Raw genomic sequence first — 13,889 nt, forward strand, 5'->3', positions numbered from 1 at the left:
TTCCACAAAATATTAAGCATAGAGCTACCCTATAACCCAGAAATTCTACTTCTAGGCCTATACCCAAGAGAAACGAAAACATATAACTACACAAAAAACTTGCACACAAATGTTCATTGCCTGTGTGGGTGTAAATATTTTTCCTTCTATCTTTCTAGGTTTTTGGCTGGAGCTCTCTAACAAAAGATAGATTTACAAGATAAATTTATTAGCATATATATCTCATATATACAAGTATATACACAGGAGAAACTCAGGAATAGTAACTCAAAGCTTTGGTTAAAACGTGGGCTTATATAGCATCTTAGCAAAGGAACAATAAATTTTTAGGGAAGTGACAAGATAAAGAAAAAAGGACCTTGAGTGTCTAGGGGAGGCAAATTATGAGAAGGCACCATTTATTTGGAAGATAAGGGCTAGTCAGTGAAGTTTGCTACGTACAATCCTCTGGTGTTGTGTCTGGGCTGCTGAAGGTCTAGGGTTGTCAGTGATAAACTTACATACAAATCTGTGTCCTGCTGTTAGGCAGAGGGGGAGAGCAGAGAGGTGTTTTGTTTGTTTTGTTTTGTAACTACTTCTTCTCAATTGCTTTCAGTTCAAAATAATCCTTATGCTAAAACGGCATGCTTTGTGGTGGAAAATTCTGCTATCCTTCACGGTATTGTTCAAATTAGCCAAAAAGGAGAAATAACCCAAATGTCCGTCAACTAATGAATGTATATTCATACGATGGAATGTTATTTGGCAATAAAAAGAAATGAAGTCCTGATATATGCTACAACATAGATGAATCTTGAAAACATGCTAAGTGAAAGAAGCTGCATATTGTATGATTCTATTTACATGAAACGTCCAGAATAGGCAAATCCATGGAGACAGAAAATAGATTAGTGTTTGCCCTGGGATAGGGGAAAAGATTGAATGAGGAGTGACTGACTGCTAATGGGTACAGAGTTTAGGTTTTTGGTTTTTGGTATTAGAATGATGAAAATGTTCTGGAATTAGATGGTGGTATTGGTTGCACAACCTGGTGAATATACTAAAAATTTAAATTGGACACTAAAATTAAACTGTACATTACACTGTACACTAAAGGATGATTTTTGTGGTATGTGAATTATATATCAAATAACAATACAAAGAAATCTCTATATTCTAAAATTTCATGCCCTACTAGTGTTTCCTATAACAATCTGGATCACTGAAATGGAAATATTTCCATAATATGTCCACTTAAGTTGATTTTTAAACAAAGAAAAAAGAAACAAACCAGTTACAAACGCCTACAAATTGTGTGATTCCATTTATATAAAATGTCCAGAATAGGAAAATATGTAGAGACAGAAAGTAGATTAGCGGTTGCATAGGACGAGTGGTTGCATAGGTTAGTTTCTTTTGGGGGTGATGAAATGTTCTAAAATTGATTGTGATGATGGTTACACAATTCTGAATATACTAAACACCATTGATATGTACACTTTAAATGAGTGAATTGCATAACATGTGAATTACATTTCAATAAAGATGTTATATTAGAAATAAAAGTAAAAGATAAAGTATGAGAGGCAGGGTTAGCCTTGGGGTAGGAGAAGTGGTTATTAGCCTGTCATGTGTACTCTGATTTTAATGGCTCAAGATACTTAAAATAGCTATCCAAAATATCATCTGCTTTGTCTAAGATGGTACTTGAAATTCTTTTCCTGCTGATTCCTTTAAAAGTCAAATCTTTAGTTCCTAAAAGATCCCTGTACAAGTGCCAGTACTTTAAGGAAAGATGCCATCTTAAGTAATCAACTGCTATTTTTGCTAGTGAACTATTGGTAGTATAGCTCTTAAAAAAAAGAAAAGAAATTAAAGCTCTTGGTAAAAGAAACAAAATGGGATATAGAAGGATATGGGTGAAGGTTGAGAGTGGCCAATACCAGAAAGTGAAATGCTGAATAAGGATGTGAGGAATCATCAAAAGAAAACTTAATCTACATTGGAGTATTCCTAAAGTTGGTGCTGTTATTAAAGACTGCATTGCCTAAATCACATACTCTTGATAAAGTTAAGATTTTGCTCTTTACAAAAAAAAAGAAAGGAAAGAATGAGAATTGCTCAGAGTCAAAGTTGCAGGTGAGATATTTGCTTAGCACCTTTAATGTGTTCTCTTAAGGAGATTGCTTCCTGACTCATTACCACAAAGTGATTTATAACATGATTTGGGGAGTTTCTTAACTGCCATCTAGAACATGCTAGCATCAGCTATAAACAGACTTGTAAAACTAGTAGAGGAATATCATTAAGGACTATCCTGGATTTTTTGACACCTAGCCTATATATCCAGTACAAATAGGCTTTTAGGTTCAAACCAGAGAAATTCCTTTTTTCTTTTTAAATATTTCCCATTTCCTTTTTTATATACTCATTCTAGAAAATTCAGACAACTTAAAAAGTTATAATGAAAGTAAAATTTACCTGATATCCCATCATTAGTAGAAATACTGTTAAAACCCCTTTTAGACATCTCTCTATGCATATATGTATTAATATATATACAAACATTTTACTAAATAGATTTATACTGTATATTACGGAAAAATAAGACTTGGCATTATATTTGGTTATGAATCTGTTAGAGGCATTTCTTTTACTTGTTTATAATTTGTAAGCCTGTAAAAAGAAAACTAGATCCAAGATCTGTGATTTTTCTAACTAGAGAATCTATACAACGTATATTGCTATTGGTTAAATTAATATAAAGTTAGTAGGATCATCTTGATAGCTTATTTGATTAATGCAGGTACAATTTGTGTACTAACAAAAATCCGCTACTAGACATATTTGTGGCTCTCTTTAATTCTCTAAATCATATTATAAGGATTTTGCAGTTAGCCCAAGTCTAGAAGGGGCTACATTCCAGAATGGAATAGCATAATAGTTTGACAAAAAGAGAATCCTTACGTCTTTACGTGATCTGTCAATAATAACAGAGAATCTGGAAGTTAGCATAGAGGACAGACATAGCCAAATTCAATCTTGCTTAAGTCCTTCACGTTAGCCTGATTAGCCAGATAAAAAGCATCCATATTTAGCTTCCTGATAGTAAATATTCTTATCCAGCTTTCCTATCAGGACAAAGAAAGGCAATTTGTAGCATACTGTTTAAATAAACAAACTGCCTACATAAGTGATATTTACCCAAGCCTCAGAAGGATGAGGAGGCCTGTTCTAGGAGAGCAGATGCCCCAAGCACTTTGTCCCATGATGCACTCTTCCCCGTGATGTATAAAATGGTCCACAGGACTTTATTCATTCTGTATTTGTTTAAAAAGTCCTCCGTATGGGGCCATCTATGATAGATGCTCTTCTCCAGTGCATGCTTAGATGGCGTGCACATGCCCACACACTCAAAGGCTTTTGTTATTTTGATTGGAATTGCATCGAATCTACAGATAATTTGAGAATAACTGAATTTTTATGAAGTTATTCTTTCAACCCATGGACTAAGTATATAATTCCATACATTTAGGTGTGTTTTAGCATTTTTTTCCAATAAAGTTGAATTAAAATACATCTTGCTTATTTTTATCCCTATGTTTTACACAGTTTTATCCCTAGGCACTTTACATGTTTTTTGCTACGGTTATGAATGATATCCTTTTCAAGTTAAAACTTCTAATTACTTTTGGTGTATAAAAATGCAGTCGATTTTTGTATATTTTTGTATCCACAATCTATATTATTTTTTTAAGTATTGCCTTTTCTTCTTCTGTTCTCTTTTCTCCTCTGGAACTGCTATTGTTTGCTTAGTAGACTGCAGCCCTGGCCAACAACATGATTGATTGAAACCTCACGAGAGATTTTTCAGAACCCATCTTGACTGCACTCATATTTCTGACCCTCACTTCATCTTTCCAACTGCTTGCCTTCTCTAGTCTTTGCAGTGTAGCATTGCAACTGATCAGCTTTTCTTAGCTCTCACCTTGTTTTCCTGTGTTTCCTTCTTCAAGGGTTTCCCCATGAGTACTGACATGTAACTCATTGGGTGCACTCTCCTGAAAATTGTCACTGGGATAGGACCTTCCTTCTGTGATGTGCTGCAGCAAGGATTCCTTGAATGCCATCCAAAATCCTGGGTTTTGCTTCCCTCTCCAGGTCAGACCTTGGATTTCTTGGCCTTCAACATCCGGGACACTTGAGGAGCATTTAGCTGTTGTTTCCCTCATAATGCCTAACATGGGAGCCAGGCAGTCTGCCTAGCTAGCAGGCTTCGGCTTGCATCCCTGATGTATCATTTTTTTGGAACTATTTCTGGGTACCTGGCCTGATCTCTTAAAGTTCCTCTTTTCCAGGGTTAGCTTCTCTTTGCCATATTATCTCAGACCCTGCTGTTCCATTATGTTTTTCACTGGATTGGATCTGGTGGTCTACAGTATTGTCATTCTGCTTCCCTCTGCCCTACCCAACCTTATGCACTAGATGGAAGCCATGCCCTTTGTCTCTGTCACTGTTTTATCCAGACTCTGCCCAGGTAGGTTCTAACTCAGTTTCAAATTACACTCAGTTCCCACCATGGCTGCGCTATTTATGGTGATAGTAGAATACATTCACCTGGTTCATTATGCAACTACATTTTTACCACAAGTTATGGTGTAGAACTCTGGGTGCAGAACTCTTCTTTTGTTCATTTATCTGTGTGTAATTTTAGGGTGTATATTTTCACATGTGCATGTGTATATTTTTTTGTGAAGAGTTTTGGTCTAGCCCCAAAATACTACCTAAACTTGTTCTGCTTTCAGAGCAGAGGAGGGATGGTGTTGTGCGGGACGGCCTGCGGGGTCTCTGGTGCTGCTCCCCACATAAGAACGCAGGACATGGTGAGGCCAAAAAGGAACCCCCACGGAGCCATACATAAGGGAGTCACACCACTATAGTCTTGCTGGCAGCTGGGTTGGAGACACAGGAAGTGGGAGCCACACTGTCCGCAACCCGCCATGCTAACTGCAATCCGCGCTTGCAGCTCAGCCACCATCTTCTTGCTAGCCCCCATTTTCGCTAGCATAGCCACAGCAGTTATATTAGTGGCCAATGGCTCACTGGTTACAGCTGATGGCCAACTAGCCACAGCTGATGGCCATTCAATCACAGTTGATGGCCATTTATTACCTGAGCCAGCACCTTTCCATGTGAGGCCAAGAGCCTGGACACTGCACTCCTGGCTCTGTCCCCATAGATGGTGTAGTAAGTTTTCTCATTTTGCAGTCCTATTAGATTGCTAAAGCCTATGACTTTTCATTTAATTGCCAAATTCAATCACTATACTCCACTTACACAGGGCAAAAGATTATAAAACTTGATGTTAATATAAACAATACTGCTAATACCCATTAAAAACACTGAAAAAAAGGAATATTTACGAGGTACAGACAGTTCCCGATTTACAATGGTTCAACTTAGGATTTTTCAACTTTATACTGGTATGAAGGTGATTACGCATTGAGCCCTTACTTTGAATTTTGATCTTTTCCCAGACTAGTGATATACAGTACGATCCTCTCATATGGTGGGCACAGGTAGTGAGCCACAGCTTCCAGTCAGCCAACAACCATGAGGGTAAATAATCGACATTCTACAATGCAGTGTTAAATGCATGTTAGATGTATGGTATTTTCAACTTACGATGGATTTAACTAGATGTAACCCCATCATAAAACTGAAGAGCATCTGTATTTCCTAAAGAATTTTCAGTGTTTCATTCCTCTAGTGGTTTTAGTTTTTGTGTGTGTGTGTTTTTGTGTGGAGAATCTGATGAAAACTCTTTCCAGATGTGTGTGTAAACTTTGTTTCAGTTATCTGTTGCTATGTATTTAACCACCCCAAAACTTATTGGCTTAAAACAGTGATAATTTATTCTCATGATTCTATGGATTATGGAAAGTTCTTCTGTCCCACATGATGTCATTTGGTTCACTCATGCAGTTGCTTTCAGCTGGGATCCCAGATGGAGCAGGAATGCCTAGCATAGTTGTAATCACATGTCTGGGGTCTTTGTGCTGGCTGTTGGGTGGGGTGCTTAGTTCTTTTCCACATGACTGCTCCAAATGAAAGCAAGCTGCCAGGTCTCTTAAGGGCTTGACCTGAAACTGGCACAAATTCTCTTCTGTCACATTCTATCAGTCAAAGCAATCACAAGGCCAACTGAGATTTAAGGAGAGAGGAATAGACGCCACCTCTTGATGGGAAAAGTACTATGTACGCACTGGGATGAGAGAAATGGTTACTGGATATCTTTGGAGACAATTGACCGTGAGGAAATTCACACAGAATTCTGTATACAACATCAGGGTGTTCACCAATCCATGAGAATAATCTATGAGGTACCCTATGCTTTCCAGAGCCCTGGGTTAAGAATCCCTGCCTTAAACTATAACCCAACTGTAGTTTATCCCAGGATGTGAAGTTGGTTTCATATTTGAAAGGCAATGAATCCAATTCACCGTATTAATAGAAATAAAAGGAAAAAACCCATATGATCATCTCAATAGGTGCATACAGAAAAAATATTTGACAAAATCCAACATCCATTTAAAAAAAACAAAACAAAACTAGGACTAGAAGGAAACATCCTCAGTGTGATAAAGAATGTCTATAAAAGCTGGCAGCTAGCATCATACTTGATGGTGAAATAGTAAACACTCCCTAGGATTGGAAACGACAAGGGTATCTGCTCTTCCTACCTCTAGTCATCAAGAAGATCTCCTGCTTTTGATACTCTAAATTGTATCTCTGAATTGAGCTAGGTCATCAAAGGCCTATTTGCCTGCCCTGCACTGTATTGACCTCTGGTGGAATCTCCTTTTTTTCCCTGGGATGTACTCTGGTGTGATGCCACAGTCTATATTATTGAAAAGTAATATAAGACTCAGCTGTATACTCACATACACTGCTGATGGGAATGAAAATTCACATCATCAAATAGAATTTGGCAGCATATTAGAAGAATGATCACCATGACTGCATATTTTTGTTTTGTTTTGTTTTTTTACTGGAAATACAATGATGATTCAACATTAGGAAAGCTTTGAAAGTAATTCATTATAATATATTAAAGGAGAAAAATTATGTCAATCTCCAAATATTACTGAAAAGACATTTAATAAAATTCAACACATGTTCTGATAAAAATTCTTTTTTCTGAATTTATTTTTTTGTTTTAAATTATACACATTTATTTCTGTTTTTGACATTCAATATTATTTTATGTTAATTTCAGGTGTACAGCATAGTGGTTAGACATTTATATAATTTAAGAAGTGAACCCCCTGACTAGTCTAGTACTCACTTGGCACTCTGCATAGTTATTACTATATTATTGAATGTATTCCCTATGCTTTACTTTACATTCCCATGACTATTTTGTGACCACCAATTTGTATTTCTTTTTTTTAAAAAAAAAGATTTTATTGGAGAAGGGGAACAGGACTTTATTGGGGAACAGTGTGTTTTTCCAGGACTTTATTGGGGAACAGTGTGTATTTCCAGGACTTCATTGGGGAATAGTACCCATCAGGTACAAGGGTACCAGGACCCATCAGCTCCAAGTCAAGTTGTTATAGTCAAGTTGTTGTCCTTTCAATCTTAGTTGTGGAGAGGGCGCAGCTCAGCTCCAAGTCCAGTTGCCGTTGTTCAATCTTAGTTGCAGGGGGCACAGCCCACCATCCCTTGCAGGAGTCGAACCGGCAACCTTGTGTTTGAGAGCACACGCTCCAACCAACTGAGCCATCTGGCCGCCTGGGAGCTCAGTGGAAGCTCAGTGGCAGCTCGTTATCTTCATTCTGGTTGTGGTGGGTGCAGCTCGCTGGCCCATGTGGGAATTGAACCAGCAACCCTGGTGCCCAGAGCTCACACTCTAAGCAGCTGAGCCACCCGTCCGCCCCCAATTTGTACTTCACCTTCTTCACCCTGCCCTCCCAACCCCCTCCCATCTATCACCCCAATAAATCTAGTACCCATCTGACACCATACGTAGTTATTGCAATATCATTGAGTATATTCCTTATGCTATACCCTACATCCCCATGACTACTGTGTGACAAGCAATTTGTATTTCTTAATTTCTTCCTCTTTTTCACCCATGCCCCCAAACACCCTCCCATCTGGCAAGCATCAAAATGTTCTCTGTATCTATGAGTTTGTTTCTGTTTTGTTAGTTTGTTTATTTTGTTCTTTAGATTCCACATATAAGCGAAATCCCATTGCATCTATCTTTCTCTGTCTGACACACTTCACTCAGCACAATACCCTCCAGGTCCATCCATGCTGCCGCAGATGGCAAGAACACATTTCCTTCCATGGCCGAGCAATATTCCATGGAATATATGTACCACCTACGCTATATCCATTCATCCACTGATGGAGACCCAGACTACCTCCACATCTTGGCCATTGTAAACAATGCTGCAGTGAATGTATGGATGCACACATCTCTTTGCAATAGAGTTTTGGGTTTCTTTGGAAAGTACCCAGAAGTGGGATTAGTGGGTCCTTCTTTGTCTCTTGTTATAGCCTTCATTTTAAAGTCTGTTTTGTCTGGTATAAGTATTGCTGCCACAGCTGTTGTTTTTCATTTTCATTTTTACGAAACATATTTTTCTTACCCCTTTACTTTCACTCTGTGTGTGTCTTTTGATCTAAAGTGAGTCTCTTGTAGAGAGCAAATAAATGTAAGGGTTTTGTTGTCTTATCCATTCAGCCACCCTATCTTTTGATTGGAGCATTTAAGTCATTTACATAGAAAGTGATTGATAGATTTGTAGTTATTGCCATTTTATTCATATTTTTTATGTTTTTTTCATCTTAGAGAAGTCACTCTAAGATTCCTTGTAATACTGGTTTGGTGGTGAAGAACTCCTTTAGCTTTTTCTTGTCTGGGAAGCTCCTTATCTGTCCTTCGATTCTAAATGATAGCTTTGCTGTGCAGAGTACTCTTGGTTGTAGATCCTTGCTTTTCATCACTTTGAATATTTCCTGCTAATCCCTTCTGGCCCGCAAAGTGTCTGTTGAAAGTCAGCTGATGGTCTTATGGGAGCTTCTTTGTAGGTAACTAACTGCTTTTCCCTTGCTTCTTTTAAGATCCTTTCTTTGTCTTTAATCTATGGCATTTTAATTATGATATGATTTGATGTTGGCCTCTTTGGATTCATATTGTTTGGGATTCTCTGTGCTTTCTGGACTTGTATATCTATTTCCTTTGCCAGGTTAGGGAAGTTTTCTGTCATTATTTCTTCAAATAGGTTTTCAATTCTTTGCTCTCTCTCTTCTCCTTCTGGTACCCCTATGATGAGAATGTTGGTACGCTTGATGTTGTCCCAGAGGCCCCTTAAACTGTCCTCATTTTTTTTTGGGGGGAGGGGGATTCTATTTTCTTTTTTCCATTCTGATTGAGTGTTTTCTGCTACCTTAACTTCTAAATCGCTGATTTGATCCTCTGCTTCATATAATCTGTTGATTCCCTGTAATGAATTATTCATTTGAGTTACTGTATTCTTTACATCTGAGTGGTTCTTTTTTTTAATGTTTCCCACTTGCATTTTTATGTTTCCTGTCTTTTTGTTGACATTTTCCCTGACATCATTGAGCATCCTGATCACCAGTGTTTTGAACTCTGTGTCTGGTAGATTGCTTCTCTCCATTTTGTTTGGTTCTTTTTCTGGAGCTTTGTTCTGTTCCTTTATTTGGGACATGTTTCTTTGTCTCCCCATTTTGGCTGCCTCCCTTTGTTTGTATGGATTAGGTAGGGCTGCTATGCCTCCTTGTCTTAGTAGAGTGGCTTTATGTAGTAGATGTCCTGTGGGGCCCAGTGGTACAGTCTCCTCACCAGAGCCAGGTGCTCCAGGTGTGTCCCTTGTGTGAGTTGTGTGTGCCCTCCTGTTGCAGTTGAGCCTTGGTTGCTGTTTGTATGTCAATGGGAAGGATTGCCCCTCAAGCTGATATGTTGTAAGGACTGGCTGTGGAGGAGCTGTGGTGCATGGGTTGAGAGTTCGCTTTAAGAGGGCTCTGGTGCCTGCTCAGTCTGCCCTTTGGGTGTTTCATACTTAGAGGCGGCCAGGTGACGCTCCGGCTCAGTCCAAAGGTGGCCACTGGGAGTGCCAGCCCTGGGTCCTCCTGGGAAGGAACCTGCTGCAGGCCAAGTTCAGCAGCAGCCTGTACCCTCCCCAGTGCCACCTGGCATGAGCCACAAAGCAATCTGCAGATGGCCGCTGCCTATGCTGGGTTTGGAGGTGCCAAGAGGCCAAGCCTTAAACCAGGCCGGCTGTAGCTAGTGCTAGAGTTAAGGCTACACAGCAGATGTATGGGACACACTGAAGCCAGATGCTGCTTGTTTGGGTTTTGTGAATCTTTGAGAGATTTTGTGAAAGTCTGCAGCATGAGCCAAGACAGGCCATTTGTATGGAAAAGCCACTGGAAGCAGCTTGGGTGTGCCCAAAAGTTGGGTGGGATGAGGTCTCAGGAATCACCAGAGCGGGGTGAACAAACCATGTTAGCCAGGTTGATGGCGACTCAGACATGGCGGCCACCTGCATCTGCAGGCTGGGAAGGGGGTGAGCTCAACAAAGAAACAATGGCTTCTTCCAGCACCTCTGTCCAGGAGAAAGCTGCCCTCTAGCTCTTGCCCTGCAGCCAGACAATTCAGTTTCTCACTATATGTTCCCCATGCCTTTTGAGTTGTTGCCCCAGTGATGGAGCTCAGAGCAAGCGAGTCCATCAGTGAGTAAGTCCATGTGTGGGCCCTTTAAGAGGAGCACCTAGCACTGCAACAGCCTTTGTCTCACTCAGCCACAAACTCCACTGGTTTTCACAGCCATAAGTTATGTGGATTTCTTTCCCCTGCACTGGAACTCTGGGCTGGGGAGCCTGGCGTGCAATTGGGACCCCTTGCTCCTTCAGGAGGATCTCCGCAACCGAGATAGCCCTCCTGATTTTTAATGGTCACATGCGGCTGTGGGACCCATCCATTCTGCATCTCTGCTCCTCCTACCAGTCTCAAGGTGGCGTTTTCTATATGTCCTTAGAGGTAGGACTTTGGTTCAACTAGACTCCAGGTGATTCTCAATGATGGTTGTTCTGTAGTTTAGCTGTACTTTTGATGTGGTTGTGAGAACGAGGTAAGCACAGCATTTACCTACTCTACCATCTTGACTGGAACTTAAAAATGTTTAATAATATATAAATAATATAGAAAGTGTTATTGATATGTATCCTTTTCATATATTGATAAAGAACTTATAAAACATATGTCTCAAGGTCAAAAACTACATTCCAATTAAAGCTAGAAGGATAGGATGAGCACGATAGCCACTATTATTATTTTTTACTTTTTAATGTGAAGGAATTAATAAACAACAGAATTATAAAATGTGTATGATAGTCTCAAGATAAACTATTCTTTTGCTGTCAGTTTTTTATTTTTCACATTTTAGTTATCTCGATTCTTATATCCTCATAGATTAAATAGCAGGATAAAAGTGTTTTAACATTAACCACTCAATTTAAAAGTGAGCAAATAAAAGACACAGAGAACAGATAAGTGATTGCCAGAGGCAATAGTGAGGATGGGGGTAGGCAAAAAAATGGATGAAGGGGGTCAAAAGGTAAAAATTTTCAGTTATAAAATAAATAAGTCATGGGGATATAATGTACAGCATGGTGACTAGTTATTAATACTGTATTGCATATTTGAAAGTTGCTAAGACAGTAAATCTTAAAAGTTTTTATCATGAGAAAAAAACAATTGTAACTATGAAGTGTGATAAAAAAAGTGACTAAATTAAAAAAAAAATTATTACAGTAAAATACACTTTGCCATTAATCCCCCTCAAAATACTCCCCCTGCCTTCGAACACACTTTATCCCATCGTTCTTGCCACTTTCAGAAGCAGTTCTGGAAGTCTTCTTTCCTGAGTGTCTTTACTTCATCCTCCATTATGGCAACTCTCCACATCACACATTGCTTCTGGTGCAGCAATTTCTGTCAAAAACATTACAGTGTGTCCTCATCTATCTTATTCACTGGATCTGGCACTGTGTGACTTCTGATTCTTCCCCAAAGTCAAAATGACCATTGAAAGTAAACATTTTGAATTGATTCAGGACATTGAGGCAGCCACCATAGCGCAGCAAAAGACACTGATGAAATAAGACTTCCGGAACCGCTTCAGAAAGTGGCAAGAATGCAGGGATAAGCATGTTCAAAGCAAGGGGGAGTGTTTTTAGGGAGGCAATGTGTCTTTTACTGTAATAAACTTTTTTAATTTAAACATTCACCATATGTTGTGATCACACTTTGTATGAGGTGCATCTTGGGAGCACCAAGATGATGTGCATAACTTTACCACATGGCAGGCACTAAATAATTATATAGAACAAGGCTGGATGGATAAGGGTACTGGTTTGTGACCCACCCCAGATAAGGGGAAAACACCTTACATGTTCGTCCAGGGCTGAGCAATGACCTGTTCCATGCTGTGGGGCATAGAGGAGGGGTGGATCAGACAGTCTTGGAGGAAATTTACGGGAAGAAATCTCTGTTATGGCTCAGGTCTGACTCAAGGGTCCAGCAGTGTCAAGTCATGGAACAGTCTCACCTCCCCAGCGAATGGCAGTTATTTAATGGGTATAGAATTTTAATTTTCCAAGATGAAAGAATTCTGGAGATTGGTTGCACAACCATGTGAATGCACTTAACCCTACTGAACTATATACACTTAAAAAATGGTGAAGATGGTAAATTTTATGCTATGTGTATTTTACCATAATTAAATACAAGCAAACAAAACAAAGTATTTTAACATTACATAATACAAATCTTAAAAATACCTCTTTAGATTTATAAAATTTATTTTAAATTTATAGCACTGTATTTTATGTTGGAAGCAGTTTATAATTGACAAAGTATACCAACAGGTTTAAAGTCTCATTCTTAAAGCTTTACAGACTGTCTAAAAATGCTGTCATCTTCAATATGCTTATTTATTTGTTCATTTTTTCCTTTTTTTTTAGTTCTGTACTTCATTTGGAATTTTTGTTATCTTTTCATTATTTTTTTCTTCAATGTCTAATACACTGTTAATCCCATTCAGTATTTTTTTAATCTCAGATATATATTTCATCTCTAGAATTTTGATTTAGATTTTTTCCAGTATCTCCACTTGAAATTCACCCATGATTTGAACATATGTGATATAATTGTAACTTTCAAGGTTTTTGTATTGTAATTAATAACTAATGAATTTTATTGTATATTTTCAAAATAATATCAACATTTTTGTTAGCAACATGATTAGTGAAGTTTTTTGTTTTTTTGGAATTCCTTTTTTCTTTCAAATACATCTCAGTATGGATATACAATCAAATGACTGTTTTCAAGTCTCGTGAAATAATTCCCCAGTTAGTAGGTAAGACACTAACTGGATACTTGGTTAGATTCATTTGCTTCATTTTGCTTAATTTTTAGAGATATTTTTCCACCTTGATTTAATTCTTTATAATAATATTGTAATAGTTACATGTTTCTATGATAAAACGATACAACAAATACATTCAAAGTTTAGTTGGACTATGTTCCCTCCCCCTATAGGTAACCATTTTTCAGTTCCTCATTTATATTTCCATTGTTTGTTTGTTAACTTGTGGTAAAATATACAAAACATGAAATTTTCCATTTTAACCATTTTTAAGTGTACAATTCAGTATCAATTATATTTGCATTGTTTTGCAACCATCACCACTATTCATCTCCAGAACTTTTTCATCATTCCAACTGAAATTCTTATCTGTTAAGTAGCTTTCCATTATATCCTCCTCCCCCAGTCCCTGGTATAACCACTATTCTTTCCATCTCTATG

The 13,889-nt window shown here is 38.3% G+C and overlaps 1 protein-coding gene across 1 annotated transcript in view; it reads right to left on the reverse strand.

Annotated features, from left to right (window-relative positions):
* The window catches only part of LOC109443676 (tubulin alpha-1B chain), a 38,712-nt gene that overhangs the window by 20,018 nt on the left and 4,805 nt on the right, over positions 1–13,889 (reverse strand). The gene's annotated exons all lie outside the window — the stretch shown is intronic.

Source organism: Rhinolophus sinicus, chromosome 1, assembly GCF_057876585.1.
Source record: "Rhinolophus sinicus isolate RSI-liver-muscle chromosome 1, RSI-T2T, whole genome shotgun sequence".
Classification (NCBI taxonomy): domain Eukaryota; kingdom Metazoa; phylum Chordata; class Mammalia; order Chiroptera; family Rhinolophidae; genus Rhinolophus; species Rhinolophus sinicus.